This window comes from Pleurodeles waltl, chromosome 4_1 (assembly GCF_031143425.1).
Source record: "Pleurodeles waltl isolate 20211129_DDA chromosome 4_1, aPleWal1.hap1.20221129, whole genome shotgun sequence".
In the NCBI taxonomy this organism is placed as follows: Eukaryota; Metazoa; Chordata; class Amphibia; order Caudata; family Salamandridae; genus Pleurodeles; species Pleurodeles waltl.
In genome coordinates this window covers 302,820,372-302,838,315 of record NC_090442.1, presented here as the reverse complement: position 1 = coordinate 302,838,315, position 17,944 = coordinate 302,820,372, and the positions used below count along the sequence as shown (strand labels likewise).

General features: G+C 43.0%; 1 protein-coding gene across 1 annotated transcript in view; it reads left to right on the top strand.

Moving 5' to 3' along the window:
• LOC138287710 (tetraspanin-11-like) overlaps window positions 1-17,944 on the top strand; it is a 1,278,137-nt gene that overhangs the window by 1,004,353 nt on the left and 255,840 nt on the right. The gene's annotated exons all lie outside the window — the stretch shown is intronic.

Here is a 17,944-nt window from a genome sequence, read left to right as displayed (position 1 = left end):
AATCAAAAAGACTGGATCAGCTTGGGAAGAAGTTATTGTCTTCCTTCAGTCTGGCATTGCGGTCCGTGAACACCATGCTTCTTGGGCCACTACACACATTTCTTATGGAAAACAGTCACCCAGGTGTTGCCGCAGGTCCAAGAAGAGGCCCACCAAGCCGGAGGGGTGTGGCCAAGTTCACGATCCGTTGTAGGCTTGACACGACCTACTCACTGGGTAGATCGGTTGCATTGGGATTTCCAACTGTCTCTCATAGACATTCCTTTCAATGGCATCCGTCTCTTCAGTGACAAAGCGGACTAGGCGCTTGAGCATTTGAAAGAGTCTCGGACTACAACTCAGTCCCTTGGCCTCGCGGCAACCCCTCACCCAGTATAGTCCACTTTTCACCTATTTCGTGGCCATGGAAGGGGCTCCCGCCTGCGTCCTTTCCATCCCAGCCACGCATGCTACTCAGTCACTGCCCTCCAAATCCTCCTATTCAGTCGCATCCCCGACCAGTTGGTGGTAGGATCTGCCATCACCTGCCCCACTAGGAATCTATCACGACGGACAGGTGGGTTTTCCAAATAGTCTGAAAGGGTTACCCGCTCCCCTTCGGGACTCACCCTCTGCCCATGCCACCATTTTACGACCGCTTAGAGGAGTATTATTTGGTACTTCTCCAAGGGAGCCATAGAGAGGGTACCTGTGCCAGCAGTAGGTCATGGTTGTTATTCTCCCTACTTTCTGGTGCCCAAGAAGGACAAGAGCCTTCACCCTATCCTAGACATCTGGAACCTCAATCTCTTCTTCAGGAAGGAGAAGTTCAAAATGCTCACCCTGGCTCAGGTCCTGTCTGCCTTGGACCCTGGAGACTGAATGGTAGCGTTGGACTTGCAGGACGCCTATTTCCACATACCCGTCCTGCCTGCCCAAAGACATTACTTGCGATTCGTGGTAGGTCACGAGCACTTTCAATTTACTGTGCTCCCCTTCGGTCTTATCAGCACTCCTTGGGTGTTCACAAAAGTGATGGAGGTGGTCACAGCTCATGTGCGCAGGTTAGGGGTTTCAGTCTTCCTCCACGACTGGCTGTTGGAGGCAAGCACACCCCAGACTGTCGTCTAGGACATAAACCTGATGGTTCAACATCTGGCGGGCTCTCTGAACGCCAGAGCAGACAAACTCAGCCGTCGATGCATTGTCAATCACAAATGGCATCTCCATCTGGAGGTGGCGTAAGGTCTCCTTCAGCAGTGGGGACAGGCTTGGTTAGATCTGTTTGCCTCTGCAGAGAATGCGCAATGTCGGCTGTTTTGCGCGTTGGAGTTTCCAAGGCGGCACTCACTCAGCGACGCTTTTCATCTTGAGTGGAACTCAGGCCTCCTTCACGCCTTCCTACCAATACCACTTCTACCCGGAGTTCTGAAGAAGATCAGGAATGATTGGGCCCAAGTAATCTTTGTGGCTCTGGACTGGGCACAAAGAGTTTAGTATCCCGAGCTCTTGAGCAGGGCCACAGATCGGGAGGATCTTCTTTCGCAGCAGCAGGGGACGGTTCTCCATCTGAACCTGTCCAGTCTCTGCCTTCTTGTGAGGAGATTGGGGGGCGGCAGTTGACAGCTTTCAACCTTCTACCCGAAGTTTGTAATGTAATCTTGGCAGCCAGGTGTTCCTCCATCAAAATGGTATATGCCTGCATTGGCACAAATTTGTGGCATGGTGTACTAGCAAATCTATTGATTCCCTTTCTGCACCTCTATCTGAGGTTCTGATGTTCATCCTCTCTCTTGCCCAGCAGGGCTCTGCTTTGGGCACCCTTGAAGTCTACTTATCTGCTGTCTTGGCCTTACTCAGATTGCCAGATCAACCATCTCTATTCATGTCTCCCATTGTGGGGACCCATTTGTATCCACCTACCCCGTTCATAATGCCCCAGTGGAATTTTGAACCTGGTCCTGACCTACCTTATCTGTGCCCCTTTTGAGCCACTCCATAATTGTCCTTTATGGCTACTCACACTGAAAACTGCTTTCCTGATTGCCATCACTTCTGCTGGCAGATTTAGTGAGCTTCAACCTCTTTCGTCGAAGCCACCATTTTTATCTGTGTATCCTGACAAAGTGGTGCTTCATAGCAGGGACTCCTTTCTCCTCAAGGTCGTTACGCCTTTTCATGTAGGACATTCCATCACTTTGCCTACTTTTTACACACACCCTACATCCCTCTCATGAAGAAGAGGGACTCCACCATCTGGATCCTAAAAGAGAGTTGGTGTTCCACTTAAATCGTACCAAAGATTCCTGGGTGGACGATCAACTCTTTGTGGGGTATGTGAGTGCGAACAAAGGATGGGCGGTGCAGAAGCGTACCATCTCGCAATGGGTGGTGCTCTGCATCAAAATGTGCTTTGCTTTGGCAAAGAAGCAACCACCTGAGGGCTTGTGTGCTCAATCCGCCAGAGCAATGGCTATCACCACAGTGTTAGCACGCGGAATTCCTGTCCTAGACATCTGCCAGGCAGCAACATGGGCATCCCTGCACATGTTCACAAGACATTACTGCCTGGACAGTCAGGTTCGCAGAGAGGGCTACTTTGGCCTATCAGACCTGCAGGACTTTCTATTATGATGTTGGTTTGCTGCCCACCGCCGAGGGTGGTATTACTTGGGTACCTATTCGTAAGTTAAGGAATCTGCAACTAGAAGTCTCTATCAGATGAACAAGTTACTTACCTTCGGTAATGACTTATCTGGTGGAGACATATTCTAGTTGCAGATTCCTTACCGACCCTATTTCTGGCACACCATTTTCAGTGTTCTTCATGACTCTGCGCTACTGGCGTAGATAATCTTGAAAAGAAACTGACGTCAGTGCACGGGGTGGCGCATAAAAACAACTGCGACGTCATCACGGCAACAACGACGCATGCAGAGTCCACAAACGCCACCTGGCGGCGCTCAAGGGTAGTGCTCGAAACAAAAATCTCCAAATCCAGTCCAACGCCTGAGGGAAATTCGAAGGCAAGGAATCTGCAACTAGAATATGTCTCTACCAGATAAATCGTTACCAAAGGTAAGTAACTTATTCTTCTGGGATTCGCTGACCACAGCTATAAATTACATTTTCCAAAATCTAAAATTGCTTTCGTCAAGTGTCCTGTTTTTAGAGTATGAATTATTGAGTGAAGACAAGCACCATATTTCTTTGAGAAGTGTGTTCCATTACAACCACCAAATACCATTAAAAAGCTTCAATCACTTTTGGGCTTCCTAAATTTTGGTTGAACATACCAGATTATGCGCAACAGGTTACACCGTTGAACAATTTAATTTGTCCTGATTTTTCTAACAAACATTGGACTACTGAACATACTAATATTTTCAGAACCTTACAAACAGACATGCTTGAGTCTAAACACTTACATACTTGTGTTAACACTACTAATTTAGTGATTTGCATAATTGCGGGATCCAGTGGCTGCACGTAAATCACCTTCAACGAAGATGAAACTGTACTGATTGCTTGTAAATTGCATATACGCTCCAATGTGGAAATGTTTTTTGCATCGACAGAAAAAATTCTGACTGCATTTCAAACAGCTGTCCTTAAGGAAGGTCCATTGGCTCAGGGGAAATGCATAATTGATCATTGTTGTCTGTCCTGTTCTGGCCTTAGAGGCTGTCCTAACGGGAAAGCCTTCCATCCAAGATAGAACCAGTTGGCCACTTCCCTAACAGCTATTGATGTAGATTATGTTTCAATCCTACTTTGAGAACACAGGAATGTGTTCAGTATGAGCAAGAATACCCGAAGTCTAGTGAGATTTCGCTTCCATGACATATACTATTGGATCAGCCCAGCCCACAGTTGGCACTAAGTATAAGTAATTGGCTGCATGTTCTCCAGCAAAAGGTGTCATGAAAGATGGTGTATATAAACATAAAACATATACAGTGACTTTGGGTGACTGTACGGCTCAACTGGCTGAATTTAAAGCTTTGGTTCTGGCACTGCAGAATATGGATCCAGAATTTCCCACACTTACAGTGTGTGACTCCTATTACTACGTCCAGTCCTTTAATGATGATTTACTTTATTGGTACTTAAATTAATTCAGAGATTCTTAAAATAATGCTATGAAGCATAAGCTGCTTTGGGTAAAGATGGCAGCTCTGAAAGATGCCGTGCCACAGGGACATGTAATTCGCAAATTGAGAAATGAACATGTTGGTGTACACATTGTAGAGAATTCATTAGCTGGTGACGCTGCCAAGGGGACTGTTCAGATTGTTTTAGTAGCTGCAATTACTCCTTCACAGATGAGGATAGATGATGACACCATGGCTGGGGTCACTGCTTTGGCTAGAGGCAAGCCCCTACCTAAAGGCTATACAGCAAAATACTCCAATCTATTAAATTCACAAAGTATTCCCAAAATATTCCCTTTGCCTGGATTCCTCGGGTGGGTAATTGAGTGACACCCAACCAGGACCACAGTTTGGAATGAATTATTCTTGCCCATGAAGGATTAGTCTCTGCCCATGCTGGTTTGGTGGCTAGAGTTTCCTTGTTACAAAAATGCTGCTGGAGGCTAACAGACTGAAACAAGTGCCCTTTCTTGTGACATTTGTCTACACCCACGGCAGACTGCTCTTTTAGTTTCCTATAAGCCATTACAATGTGTCTGTGTAGATCATTGCGGATCACTCCATACAGATGGTACATTCAAATTTATCTTATTGGCTGTTGATTCTTGTTCTGGATTTCTATGGAAGTGTCCACAGCGATTGGATGATGCTTAGACTGTTACTAAAGATTTGCAGGTTTTTATCAGTACATATGCATTGGCTGCATTCCACTCAGACCAGGGACTGGCTTTTGCCTCTATGTCTTACCGGGATACTATGGGCACCCTGGGTGTTGCTGTGCATTATTCTGCCCCTTATCATCCTGAGGGAGATTTGATAGTGGAATGGAAAAACCCCGACTTAGAGCAGTCCTTAATAACTACAGTATTAGGTTTAGGTCGTAGTTGGATCCATCACCTGTGTGGAGTCCAGAGAGCATTAAATAATATGGCTTGAAGATCTTTGGGTGATCAGACTCCTTACAAAGCTGTATTCGGGGTCCACATGTATGTTCCAGATCATGATAACCCTGCCACAGTGGCAACAGATGGATCCTCAGACATCAATGAACATTTTGCTGTCTTACATGAACTACAAGACTTCCACGATAAGCACTTGCATGTAACTTCTAAATATTTTGCGACTTCTGTCTGGATTCCAAAAGTTGGGGATCTAGTCTGGGAAAAGATTGCAGACAAAAAAGAGTTTGGCCAATCTTATCCTGTTCTGGTGCCTGTCTTTGCTGTTCAAGGGACTCGAATTGTGATTTTGCCACCACTTGCTGGTTTTAAACAGAAACAACAGGTTTCCTTTGATTTGATCAGTTTACATCATGTGGCCCATTCCCACCAGTACGTCACAAGAGTATCTGGGTAGGTCCTTGTCTCCTCTACCTACCCTGTAAGACGTCCACATGCACCAAGTAGTCCTGATCTTTCTGCTCCCTGGCTGGGAACGCTGAACGTTCACTTGTACCTGTTACTAATGCTAAATTAGGATACATTTCTAATGTGAGTTTACATCTTTATACTGCTGCTTCTAGTAATGAAATATTATACTATCAACTGCCTTTGGAGGTGCCTACCTGCTCTCCTATGCCTAATAAGGTCTCTGTTTTTATTCAGACTGCCTCTGGTTACTTTGTTGACATTGATGATTTTTCTCCAAGTTCTTCACATACCTCCTTGCAAGGTGCATGGGTGCACTTTTCTTTTGGGTGAAACAGACTTTGGGCCTAATTATGAGTTTGGAGGACGGGAACTCCTGTCTGCCAAAAGTCCGACAGGGTGGCTGCTGCCGTAGTGGCGACCACCTCGCCGGACTTATGACGAGTTTCCCGCTAGGCTGACAAATGGAAACCTAGGTTTCCACCTGTCAGCCTTGTGGGAAACTAGCAGCATCTTTGTCTCTGCCTCAAAATCGAGCCGGCAGCAATGCTGTTGCCTGCAGGGTGCACCAGCACTTTCGCAATGTTCACTGTCTGCACAGCAGACAGTGAACATTGTGATGTTGCTGGGGAGGGGGACTCCTGCACTTCCCATGCCAAGTGCATGGGGAGTGCAGGGGTCCCCGTGTGGCCCTCTGCACCTGTTTTCCTCCAGCATTTTCATGCACCGTGTCTGGTCTGACAGTCACATTACGTGGTTGGCAGGCAGACCCGCCAACCTACCACCGTCTTCGCCAGGATCTCAGATCCCGATGGGCTGATGGTGGTGCAGGTTGTAATTGTCCAGGGCGGCACTGAACTCAGTGCCACCGTGCTGATTACAACCTTGTTGTCCGCCAGATGGTGGAGAACAAGTGAAGGGGGCTACATGGGGCCCTGCACTGTCCATGCCCTTGCAATGGGCAGTGCAGGAATCCCCTTGCCCAGCACCCTCAAAATGCGCACTGTCTGCCGTGCAGACAGTGCACATTTTGAGGGTGCTAGTGCCCCCTGCAAGCAACAGCATTACCGCTGGCTCTATTATGAGCCGGCGACAAAGCTGCTACACCTTACCCACTGGGCTGACGGGCGGCATCCTTGGTTTTAGCCCGTCAGCCGAGTCGTAAAGTTGTGATACAGCTGGTGGGGAGGTCACCAATATGGCGGCAGCCACCCTGTCAGGAGTTTGGCGGACTGGTGTTCTCGTCTGTCAAACTCATAATCAGCCCCTTAGTCTATATTTTGAAGTTCGTGTTCAACTAATTCACAGTCCTGCTATATATGTAGGAACCTTATAACAGGAAGAACAACTTAATGGGACGTGCAGAATGGAATGTAAAACGCCTCACTTTCTGGTTCAGATGTGTGGTTACTGTGGCAGTTTTTTTAACTACTTTAAGGGGTTTAAAGCAAGCATGCTAGACCCCCAGTATATTCAGTCACAACACTCGGGTATAGTTACTACCTACAGCATAGAAAAGTTATGCCAGCAATGGTTAGAACATTCCATCTTGTCCGCAGTTGAAGAACATTTATCTCTCCTTTCTGGAGATATGAACTTTTAGGATTTTTTGTTGGGTCCAAGATCTCCTCATTCTAAACATTTTCTAAATGGCACTTACAATGCAATTTGGAAAATTTCTTAACAGCAATCTGCTGAACGGTTAAGACAAATTGATAAGGAAAATTTGGAAAATGTTTTGGCTGGTAGCAATAATGGTATGACTACATTATAAACTCATATTTATTCATTGAATAATATTGTTTCATTTGCATTCAGTACCATACAAATTACATATCTATGCTTCAACATGGTCAAAGTCAGTTGAGATCGATTTTGCAATTGAGTTGGACATTGCATGTTTTAAAATCAAATCTAGTGTCATGGAATTATTTGAATGAAAATGTCTTATATTTTGTCTCGGATGCAACAAGTAATGGTGAGAAAAGATCCAACCTATACTATGCTTAACATAGAACCATTGGAAAAATGACCTTTCACTGTAGCTGAAACCCCGTCTGCCATCTTTCTCATTCATGGTTTCATTTATCTCCCAATTTCAATGTTTCATTTCACATCATTTGTCAAACAATTACAAGTAGGCAGATATGAAGCCATAGGTGCGCATGTTTAACATGAGACTTGGTTCCCCCTTTTGAATACAGATGTATGCATGGGGACAAAGAGTGGAACGTATGCGTCCATGGTTAACTTAGCATATTATTTGAAAGGAGTTCCTGTACCCTTTGTAAAGTCACTTTTTTGGTTGCTTTCTAATGGAAGCTACTTGATTTTAAATGATCAAGGTTGCTGCAGAATTAAACCAGGTGTCCCTTATGTACTCACTGTTTCCAAGATTGTGACATGCTATTTGAGTATTTTATATCCTCCTAAACATTCAACTGGGGAAGTTACCTTGTGTTTCAAAAGGAAGTGGAAGTAATATATGCCCATGAAACTTTTGATCTCCAAGTTGCCTGTTCTTCCTCAGAAGTACAATCGCTTTTGCGTACTCAATTGTTACAGCATATTGGTGAACTTGCATACCATATTTTTAATACTTCTAACACCACTGGAGTGGCATACTTTTTTAAAGTGATTGGGTCGTGAGTTGTTTCTACATTTCATACTGTAGTTGGAGTTATTCAGTATTTTTTACATTCCCTGTTTTCAACTGTTTTTGGAAACATTCTGATTATGTTATTTCTGCTGATGCTATTTTTGTTTTGGTTTGGTTTTGTTGCTCTGCAATGGATGTTCCATAATGAGGCCAGGCCAAATGTTGGTGGAATTGCCACTCATCCTTCTGTGTGGTGAATGTGTAATACAGTACTTTGGAGTGGTGTCTTTGTTACTGGAACTGAATAAGTACTGGTCTGTATCCTTCCATCCAGTCTGGTTTCAGAGTGTGCAGCATGTGTTTCACAATCTGCGATGCTCTTTCGACTCTCCACTAAATGCTTATGCCTTGCTATGCAATTGTCACAGTCTACGGTGTATCTTTTGGGGTCGCATCTACAGTGCTGTGTGTCCTGTGATGGTGCTCCCATTGGTGCAAGGTGCCTAAATGATCCACTTTTCTCAATGTTGACTGCTCCTTCCTCTCCAGATCTTCTGGTATCTAGCTCCTTTTCTGTGGCTGCACTCATGGCACTGATGTCTTCGGCTTCTGCTGATTGTCTGGTAATGAGCATATTCATTCTTTGGATCATGCTCTTCAGGCATCTGTGGATCTGTCGCCTGCGGATGCGGATTCCTTTATGGACCCTAATGACGATCCAGACATGGCTGTAATGAACTTTTCAGAGATGCCGTCCTTCAACCTGGATGCCTCCTAGACTCTTTCAATTGGCTTATAGATTTTTTTAAACAATTTTATAGATTTTTTAGTAGTTTGCGTGGTTTTTAATTTGGCATTTTTATGTGTCTCAGTGTTTGCTCATGCTACTGAAGTATTATTATTATGCAGCCCAGCACTTTATTTATGTTTAGTGCTAGAATAGTCTCCATCCAACTAAAGGGAGGATGTTGCAAAGCCTGTGTTAAATTTACATTTAGCTTGCTTTTTTAACTCAACATATTTTTCTAATGGTGTTTTTGACATGTTTTTCTTGAACACCAGAATGTGACATGCACACATTTATTGTTGGTAGGCATTGGGGTCCTGTAGGCTGCACATTTAGTTCCAGAGTTCCACACTCACAACACAATTTCCTTGTTATATAGTCTGCATGCTCAACCCAGACAACTCTTTCTCATTAGACAAGCTAAAGATGCTGTTCTGCATGATTGGCACATTATGAGAAGGACAGTGTTTTATTACATAAACATCAATTGTGCTAAATTCGGTGAAAGGAGCACTTCATACTGAGGCTATCATGGTACCACTGTGCGCTATGAGTGAGATGCAGCCCTGCTGATTTGCTGATTATGACCTTCATCCTGAGAAGGAAGATAGCTTGCACACTTAGATGGGTGCATTCATGAATACACTGATCCCAGCTTCCTGACTCATAATATCAAGGTATGGGTTTTAGACCATCCCAACAAGTTTGGCAGAGGATACTCCCGCTATACTCTCTTTAGCATGTAATTATTAGTGAAAGATAGGAGTAGCAGTAATAACAATTAACATGGTTGAATGGTATGTATTTTTCACTATTCTAATAATGCTTATTGCAACATTGTGTCTCTTCTGCTTAGCAGGCACAGCTCATTTTTTTGTTACAAGAGTAAGATCTCTTCAGTAAATATTTGAAAATGCATTTTCATATCTTTTTTTGTTGATAAATCGGGCATGCAGAAGTAACGAACAAAAGGGATAGATCTGTTTTCACAAATTCCTTGGAAATCGGAGTGGTCCTGTTCACAGTTACCAATAACATCTATTACCCTGAAAGGTTAGGGGATTAGATAAGGTACAGTGAGATAGCCTAATAAACTAACATTTACTGATGATGTTAGTAGACTAAGGGCCTGACTTAGAACTCGGCGTACAGGTCTCTATATTCTGAAGTTTTTGTTGACATAATAAACAGTCTGACTAAACTCTCAGGAACATGATCATCCTGGGGTAGATGCTGTGACTCTGTGTACCAATTGTGAATGGTTGCTAGCAGTTCACTTTCTTTCTCTGGGCGCCAAGTCACAGATGGAGTTGGTTGCCAAGGAGTCATGAGTGCTATGCAGGCTTTGGCAGGATAGTATAAAAGGGGGGGAAGGAGTGACACTTAAGGGCACAGCACCATAGGTTGGGGTAAGGGGAAAGAGTGGAGAAGAGACAGCACAATTTGTGGAAGTTACCCCAGGCAGTGGTAAAAAAGAAGAACCAATGTAAGAGATATCAAGGCTTACTTTGAATTGGTTGAATTATTGAAACAAACAGAAATCAGCAGGACGGAGTGAGTTCCCCATTGCAGAGTGGCTTGCTTGGGAACCCAGACTTAGTAGCAACCATGGTTACTGTTTCAGTGAAATCCACTGCTACCTTGATCACCCATTGTTGTTCTCACTCACTAAATGCTCCAACACGTATTCTCTACTGGGGTCCTCTGATGATCTTCGTAGATAGCATAGATGGAGGAAAGCGTAGGTGGAGGTACAAAAGTTATTGGATGACAGCCTGAGCACAGAGTGAATTGGGGGCATCATTTGTCTCCATGCTGATGCCATCCAAAATGAGAAAGTGTTGGGGACTCCCAACCTCAGGGAGTACTCATTTCTTCTACTGCACATGTAGTTTTAATGCCGGGGTAGGTCAATCAGGAACAGGACAGTCAGACATTTTTGTTTACTTACTGAGACTGAGGCGAGGGTCTTACTACTGTGCACAGAAGCAGTCCTGGACCTCGCCAATAAGTGCTTTTGACTGCTGAAATAACCAAAAGCCTGACTGGACCCAATATGTTTGTGTCAGCTCAAGCCACCATGCTTGAGCTGGAACACAAATACCAGAAAAATAAGGCAAAGTGGCCTGTCACAATCATTTTGAATGATTACCCCTCAGAGTCCCTCGTGACAACCAAGCTAAAGGGTGGAGGGGGTTCTGCTAATGTGCCTGCAGAATATTATTGTCACATGTATTAGCAGAAAAGTGTAAAGAACAGGAAAGCTCATTTGAGTATTGCTGGTTCCTCATTGAATGTTCGTCCATTAGATAACTTTATTTTAAGATGTGTATAGCTTTCTAGGTAACGAAGGAGATGATGAGGGGTATGTGAGCATACGGAAAGGGGGCCATTGCAAAGATGTGGCTAATGGGGTGATGTGTTCTGACTTTATATTATGAAAGATGAAGTGAGGCAGGATGTATAGTGAACTGTAGGCTTCACAGAAGCAAATGCAGATTTGTAAATGCTAGTCAACAGCCTTTTAGTGATGTCACTGAACCTTTGAAGAGCCATGGAATGTGATGACATCTCTAGAATGTGTGAGGCATAAGTGTTCCATGCCTCCACTTGGCAGTTGCTTTCTGTGTCCATTAATGCACCAGACGTGTCCCATTTACCTCTCCAATAAGTACCTTTTATTTTTATGAGAAGAGTCTGGAAATCATCATTATAAACCGTTTACCTCAGTTAATGAGTCAGAAAATGAGTGATTGCTTAAAATGCAGAGTATAGCTTTTTGGAGGATGTAAAGGCTTGAGAATGCAAGACCGTGATAGAAAGAAGGTACCTTCTGATTGGTTGATTTGTGTGTTGTTGCAAGGTGGCCAGAGTGAAGAATTTAGCTCACTATGAGCTCTAGATCAATGGGACATTCAAATTGTTTAGAATAGAAAGGTAGAAGGGTAAAGTTCCTAATACATATTACACCTTTAGCTGTTCTGTGGCACACCCAAAAATAATTTTAGGATACATTCACTATTCTAAAAGGTTGTGGTGGAATCAACGAAAAATGAACAAGTTCAATGTATTCATGGGCATGCAGAATTCCGACAGTCTCTTTCATTGTGTTCCCAAAACATGTAACTTGTTCTTTTTTACTTCTGTAGATTCTAATGATTAAATATGCAACATAACCAAATTACACAACTGTAATTTTGTCCATTTCATTTCTCCACTCCATTCCAGTCACTTAACCCTATGCTTGCCACAAACGCAAGCAGAGAGCTGTATAGGAACTAGGTGCATGAATGCAGGGAATAGCAGAGAATTTTATGTCAATGCATTCCTGAATTATTTATTTCCAGCTCTACAGATTTTCATTTCATGTGATCTTGGATCAGGTTAAATAGCTAAAACCACTCATTGTGCCCCACAACTGAAGAATCTGGGGTGAATTCAAAGATATAAATATGCTAAAAGCTTTTCCACTCAATTCCATTGGTTCATTTGGAAGGGATGGCCAAGTAGTAATCACACATGTTGGGATCCACATACTTTAGATTGTTCTATAACCTCGAAACATCTCACGTTTTGTGATTGTGGTTGCTCACTGTCCTAGGGCTTCGCAAAACAGCTACATATTGAATAAATCAAGTTCACTTCTTTTATGTATAGTGACAACTAATTGTTCTATGAGTCTTTTGTTAGGAAACATAGGTCCAGATATGTGCATATACCAAAATAAAATTCAATGCAGGTTCCAGAACACAGTTCCTAGGATTACACCTTATAGAGAAGTTGCTGATAGTTTTCAACTGAAAGGTGAACCATTGAATGTACATGCAGACTTCATTGAAATGTTTTCCTCGTGCCACCATCTCAGTTAAGTAAAGCACTGGATGTACGTCCTGCTGCCCTTTTCATGGGGTGTCAAAAGGGATCCATAGAAAATGACAAGGGTCCAAAGACCAGTAGTGGGCTTAGCAGTAGGGCGGCATAATTATATGAGTGGTATCTAGTAGGGATACGCTGCCCCAAACATATATATGCATATACATATTTAGCTAAATCCAAACTACCCCTGAACACTACACATTCCTAAACCATAAAATATCCTTACTTCCCTTCAAAACAAACCCAGCCATAAACAGAAAAAAACAAGATATCCATACTACCCCTCAATACTACACTTCCCTAAACTGCACCCCAAAACTCCTTAATACTCTATACACTACCCATCCCTGAACCCTGTAACACCAACTACCCATGTAATACTAGCCTTATCAATCCCTTAGCCCTTCAAACACCTGCATATTGCTTTACATCACCCATTGCTAAACCCTAAAAACCCTATTACTACCCCATACCCTGTCCATTAATAAATCCTAAAAATCCCTTTCTATACCTATACACCACAGCTCCCTAAACCCTAAAAACTCCTTCCTATACCAATTTACAACCCATGCTTGAACCCTAAGACTAAAGACTATCCCTTAACATTGAGGTGGGCATCCCAACAAATTAACAGGGAGAGCTGAACCAGAGCCGACCCAAGTATCGGGCTCGGATCTTAGAACCTGTGCATGAGCTATCCACGAAAACATTTGCTATCTAAATCATGCAAAAAATCACACAATTAGGATAAAGTTGCTTCAGAATTCAAAAAAGTGTATTTCTTTAACATCTGGGTGTTTTGACTTGAATGGGTCTTGTCATCGCACTTCATTTTTGTACAACTGGTATTCTGAGCACACATCTTTGAAAGTGTTTTCATGTCCGATAATGAAGAAAAAAGAGTTTTGGTGAAATAAAATATTTGCCTAAGATCACACTATTGAAGCAGAGAAGCCGCAATGATTCCTGGTTTGCTGGTTTCACTTTGGCCAGATCAGCCACTAAACAGGCATCTATTTGTCTTTCCTTCTCGTAAGGCGTTGTTTTTACATCTTTGTGTAATTTTCAAATTTTTAAAATTATAATGCAAACTCACCCAAAGTATTCGAGCGATTTACATGAATACCAGTTTCATTACACAAAGTCATATGCATTGTTTGTGGGCACATGGAGATAAACTGATGTGTGCAGAATCACAGGATTTTGTGCCAATGCCAAGATTCGAACCTAGTTCCACAGTCAGCAGATCTGACCATGAAGCCACATCCTGGGTAGAGGGAGGGGAGGAATGCAGGTAGGCAGAAGCCACGCAAACGCTTTGGCTCGTTATGGACTTGAAGTTCCAACAGGACCTTGAGATGAGCTAGAGCCAGACTTCAGGCCTGAGCCTGGCTTGAGGTTTCAGTTGCTTCTACCTATATACTACATAACCGTGAACCCAAAAAACCAACCCATTTATGAACCCTAAAACCTCTTACTACCCCATACACTACCCATCACTGAACCCTAAAAATCCTTACACCCCATACACTACAGATTCCTGAACCTTAAAAACTCCTTTCTACCCTCATACACTACCTGTCCCTAAACACTAAAACTGACTACCCCATTATCACTCTCCCCTAAAATCTAAACTCCCCTTACCAGCCTAAACTCTAACTAGCTCTAAACCATAAAACCACCCTTATTAGCCCTAAACACCATCCATCCCTGAGCCCTAAAAACCTTTACTCCCCCATGCACCACCACCCTGCCAACTTAACACAAATGTGCTGTAAATGTAATGTGTTGTAACTTTACTCATTGCAGTGATACATATGTTGTTGTAACTTAACTGTAGAATAATTGTGAATAAGGTGTAGCTGTATAATGATCATCATACTTGTCTATATAACCTTGGTTGGCTCCTGTTCCCTGGCCATGCAACTAATATTGCCAAATCCTGCATGCTGACCTGCAGAAAAATGTAGATTTCTATTTATAGATAGTGCTTAATATTGGATTCATGCCTACTGTAAGCGATCTCAAATTTGAATGATAGTAGCATTAAGAAACAGTAAGACAATTTCATTTGTCTAGCATCATAAAATGGAGATTGATGGGAGAGCTAAAATGAAAATACTCTTCCCTCAGATACATCTACACCTACTTAGCCATTAGACTATATATGCTACTGGACTACAGCTGCATAATAGCTTTTTATTGCGCATGTGGGTTCCTGGATTCTGGCCATCGGTGGGACGTGTGCACCTGCTAGACTTGTATGCTGGGCCTCTAAATTGCTCTTCTCCTGATGAAGTAGTCCATCTGGGAACCTAGCTGTTTGAAATTTCAGGATAAGATGGGTTTCTGAGGTGGACCTGTGTTCCTTCCTGGAGTTCTGAGGTGTGGATTGCAGATTATAGTGATCTCACAGATATGGGACTCAGGTGGGTTTAACTGAGTTTAATTTGTCTCATTCACAAGTCCTGCTGTGCCTTCCCTGGAGTCACAATAAATACGTGAGTATCTCCTTTCATTTAAAACTTGTGATGTAGCCTGTGACCTGCAGCACTGAAATGTGCCACTTTTTCTTCTTCAGTGTACTAGTGGACAGTTTTCAAAGGTGCTCTTCATGTTATTGAGCATCTACAAAGCTCATCAGGGGAATTAGTTAAAACGAGCATCATTAATTAATGGATTATTATATCATGATTCTCTGCACAAGACTAAAGCATGCAGCACTACAAACAGTCAAACTAGACTGGAGGGTGAGTCACAGTTATCTATCTCTCATCAAACCTTTCACACTCCAGATACAAATGGTCTTTTACACCCTTGAACTTCCAGTGCTGTTTAGCCAGTGATTGCCACAAGTCACAATGTGTCAGTTTCCTTCTATTATCTGCACTATCGATTAAAGTGGGGGCGCAATATTTTGCACAGGATCATCAGGTTTCCATGCATATAATGCATGGCCCTATATCAAGTTTTCACTCGATGGTAATGCTAGGCAGCGCATTGAGCCATGCTCACTCCACAGGCTGAGATCGTCTTCAGGTGGGGGTGCTTTTACTCTGATGAGTGTAATATGCTACTTGGTCTCACATACTATGTTCTGTGTTCCACTGTGTTCCATATTCTATGTTCTCTATTCCACATTGCATCAGGGTGCTGGCGAGATTCCAGAACCAAGGTCAGTTTGACTCTGGCTCTGGACTTGTCAGGACTCTTCTTGCTGTCGTGGATCTTTATCCCAGAATAAAGAATTTACAAATTGGATGCACGGCTTCGTTTCCATCTTTCTGTACTCTGCACATCAAGCACACTACAATTTGGTACCAGGAGTGGGGTTGACTGTTCATGATCCACCGACCGCTATTTGATTGGGAACTGCGCGGCCTGACCACAAGCGGAGATTCAATGCTGCTGTTTTGCCAGTTTTGGAAATAAAACGCCTTCTTACCGCGATTTTCCTACGGCCAGGTAAGCCCTGGTGAAGCGTGCCTGAAGGCTTCAGAGCGCCCGAGCCATGTTTCTGTTAGGTGCTCGAGCGCTCAGTGTTACGTGTGTTGACTTGCGCGCACGGCTGCCCTGCGCGCATGCACGAGCGTGCTCACGGACGTCCTGCACGCTGACGGTTGCCGGGCAACGCACGTCTCCTGCTTCTGCGCGTTAGTTGCTGGGGCAACGTACTGACTCCAACGAAAGCCGCGTTTTAATGGAAACTGTGCTCTGCTTCATGTTTTCACGCGTTAGTTGCTAGGACAATGCGCTAACGCCACCACTATTGAGATTTTCTTTGCTACTTTTCGTAAACAACTTAATGTTTTCAAACAACTGGGAAACACAGCAATTCACTTCGTTTTAGACATTATTGCAGTGTGAATTCTGTCATCTTCATGAATATTATAACTTCGGATTTATAAATTTTAAAAAAAAAAACATATATTTTTTTTGGGGACTTACATTTGCTAGTTTTGCATTTTAGGACAATCTCTGTTTGCGTATTTCTTGGACTTAAATCACTTGGTTGACATGGCGTTAAAATCAACTGGTTATGCAGCCTCCTCCTTTTTTGCAAAAAGGGGGTAAGCCGGAGATAAGATGGAATGAATGGCTGAGAATTTTTTTTAATTACTTGTCGGCAATAGATGCTGTTGGTTATTCACCAACCAGGAAATTGGCTCTTCTTTTCAACCATCTAGGAATAGCTGGTCAGCGTGTTTTGACAATCTACCCGTAATCCAACTGCCGCATGGAGACAATGCAACTTGGGATGCTTACATCGAAGGAAAGGAGAGGATTAAAAAACAATATTTAGATGACTCGAACGTTTTATTAGAAAGATTCATCTTTGCTATGTGCAAGCAGTCTTCAGATGAATCTGTAGATGAATATTTGGTTAATTTGCGTGTGCTTGCATCTAAATGTGACTTTGGCAACATGGTTGATACGTACATTAGAGACCAATATGTTTTCCATTGCTACTCCAACAAGGTTCAAGAACGTCTCTTGGCCTGTCGCAATCCTTCCTTGGATGAGGTTATTGATTTAGCCAAGGCAATTGAGAGGTCGATTGTCACATCTAGAGTTGTATGTGGACAAGGAGTTGCACATGCGTTAAGCGAGCAAAGTTTTGTCAATCATTTAGCCGAGGGAACAGAAGTGAATTTTGTAAGGAAGAAATCTATTAAACAGAGGAGGGCACAAATCCAAGCGAGCAGGGCCTGTTACCATTGTGGTTCCAACAATCACTTAGGTAACAATCCAAATTGTCCTGCTACAGGGAAAAGGTGCTTAAAATGTCATAAATTTGGCCATTTCCAGGTAGGTTGGAGACAAACAAACTCTGGATCCAAAATAAGAATCAGCAATGTGAATGCTGAAGAGATAGAGGAGCTGGATCAATGTTCTGGAAGAGTATCTAATCTAGTCCTCACTGTGGATATGGTTAATCAAAGTAAGGGGTGTCCTAAAGTTCAATTTAAGGGTCCTGTATGTGAGGCGACTATAGACTCTAGAGGAGTAGTCGTTATGGCAGACTCTGGTGCTCCCATCACTATCTTGGCAGACAAAACCTATTATCATTTATGGCCTGACTCTAAAAAACTAATTGAAGCTGATGTTGCTCCAAAAGCTTTTGGAGATCAAGACATTGATCTTTTGGGTTTTTTCTATGCTACTTTGGAGATACTAAGCA